The sequence below is a fragment of the Schistocerca piceifrons genome, chromosome 3, assembly GCF_021461385.2.
Source record: "Schistocerca piceifrons isolate TAMUIC-IGC-003096 chromosome 3, iqSchPice1.1, whole genome shotgun sequence".
Lineage (NCBI taxonomy): Eukaryota > Metazoa > Arthropoda > Insecta > Orthoptera > Acrididae > Schistocerca > Schistocerca piceifrons.
This window is the reverse complement of record NC_060140.1, coordinates 640164514-640166966: the sequence shown is the minus strand read 5'-3', so window position 1 is coordinate 640166966 and position 2453 is coordinate 640164514. Positions and strand designations below refer to the sequence as shown.

The window sequence follows — 2453 nt, the reverse complement described above, 5'->3', positions numbered from 1 at the left end:
GACCATCGTGCTCTTGTTCTTTCCTTGACCACTGTAGGACAAACACTGGTAGACATCCATTGGTGAATGAAAAACGCGTAGGGGCAGGAAGTCTGCCGAAAACCAGCGTTGTGGAAAACTGTGACAAGGGGTGGTGCTGCCTTATGGTAAAGCATTTGCCAAAATAGTAAAAGTCGTAAAGTAGAATATATGAGGTCTTCACGGGTTGTCAGCCGAGTAGCATCGTCGTCTCCTAGCAACGTTTCGATGGAATGCGTCTCCATCATCTTCAGGCGAAGTGTCGGGATATCGTCGGTCGCGGGCTTATATCTCTGCTGGGCCGCTCTCCGCTTCCCGCGGCCGGCCAATCACGCGCCAGTGGAATCGCCCGATGCGCCTGGATCGGCCAGTGGTGGCGGGAGGGGGGGGGGAGGAAGGGGGGGGGGGGACGCGTGCGCAGGGTTCGAGTCCCGGCGTCCGTCTCTGTCTGCTCTGTCGTAAAGTAGAAGTTACACCAACTCAAGTGGGAGACACTGAAGCAGCAGCCCTATAGTCTTGATCTCTCCCCGTGTGATTTATCACGCCTTCGGTCCCTCATGAAACTCTTTGAAGGGTCAAGCATTCTCATCGGACGAAGATTAGCAGCAGGTAGTTACGGACATGTTCTCGCAGTAGGACATGGTGTTTTACGAAAAGGGTATCTTGAAACTGGTGCGTAGGTGGAATTATTGCCTCCATGATCATGGAAGTTTTACCCAATTCCAGACTGTAAGATCTTCGAAACTTTTGATCGCCTCTGATTCTATAATAAACGATCTTTTTTTTAAAAAAATCAAGCAGTCCGATTCACAGTTACAGCGTATCAATTTCTACCCTTCTTTCCCACTGCTTCCGTTGGTGTTGATGATGTTTGGTTTGTGGGCAGCTCAACTGCGCGGTCATCAGCGCCCGTACAAAGTCCCAATTTTTACACAGTCCAATTTTTTACACAATAAATCTAGCCACTATCACAAATCATGAGGATGATGATGATAAAGTGATGAGGACAACACAAACACCCAGTCCCCAATCAGAGAAAATCCCCAACCTGCCCGGAGATTGAACTCGAGAGCTCATGATCCACATCAGCTGGTGACATCTTGAATCACATTCAAAAGTCGGTACTTGTTTTAATAACTGACTTCTGCCAAATGCGAAATATACAAAAAAAAAATACTAATACTAGAAACGTTAACCAATTATTCACAAGACCGTACTCTAACACATGCTGTGTTCTGTCTGTACTGTACAGAATTTGTTGTCTATAAACCTTATTAGTATGATTTATGGCCCCTGATGGTCTTTTTCCAATATGTGCAGAGGTGATGCTCAGGTCAAATGAAAGCGCTCCTCAGTGTCTTTACCTGAGCTCTAGGATGTCACTGTAGCTTAGGTACACTAAAACTAAACGGTACTGACCGGCCAAAGTGTCATCCTCAGCCTACAGGCGTCACTGGATGCGGATATGGCGGGGCATGTGGTTAACACACCGCTCTTCCGACCGTATGTCAGTTTACGAGACCGGAGCCGCTACTTGTCAATCAAGTAGCTCCTCAGTTTGCCTCAAAAGAGCTGAGTGCACCCCGCTTGCCAACAGCGCTCGGCAGACCGGATGGTCACCCATGCAAGTGCTAGCCCAGCCCGACATCGCTTAATTTCGGTGATCTGACGGGAACCGGTGTTACCACTGCGGCAAGGCCGTTGGCAGCTTAGGTACACTACTTGACAAAAATGTGAAACACCCAGAAGGGGAAGTGAAACGACGTGAAAGTTAGGGGGTTGAGAGGGTATATGATGTTATTTCAGTGATTGCGAAATCGAGTCAAATTTACAAAGATATTAAAGATATTTTTCAATTATCAGTACGATTTTCCTCCGACTCTGGCCTGGATGCGATCGCTGATTTGGTTGGGAAGGATGCCATAAAGCGATGTGTCCTCTCCTGAGGCTAGGTCATTCACAACTGTTGTAACTGGTGCCTGATACTCCGGATAATGGCACTGGGACGGACGTCGAGCTGATCTCACTCATGTTCTATCGATGACAGACCGGGGATGTTCCTTGCCACGGTAGAACCTCAACGTCACGCAGACAGTTCCTACAGATACGCGCAGCGTGTGGACGAGGAGCGTCCTGTTTACAAACTGCACCACTATCCCGTCATATGAAGGGTAACACACCGCAACGCAGCATGTCCGTGACGCACCGTTGTATTGTCAGAGCTCCCTCTGTCGTGTCCTACCACAGGACGAAAGGAGCGGTGAGGATCAAATATATAAAGTCAAATTCCCAGTGTTTGGAGTTTGATGACTTGGATCAGCGCCAAACACTCTCACACGGTGATCAGGCTAACTACTACACTGAAGGCTACGTCTAAAAATTAGAAAAAGCTAAGGAGACAAATGGTTGCACAAGTCAGTGTCTGAAGCCACGGG

At 48.1% G+C, this 2453-nt stretch overlaps 1 pseudogene; it reads right to left on the bottom strand.

Moving 5' to 3' along the window:
• Nucleotides 1-1606: 1606 nt before the first annotated feature.
• LOC124790299 lies at nucleotides 1607-1724 on the bottom strand (annotated as a pseudogene).
• Nucleotides 1725-2453: the final 729 nt, after the last annotated feature.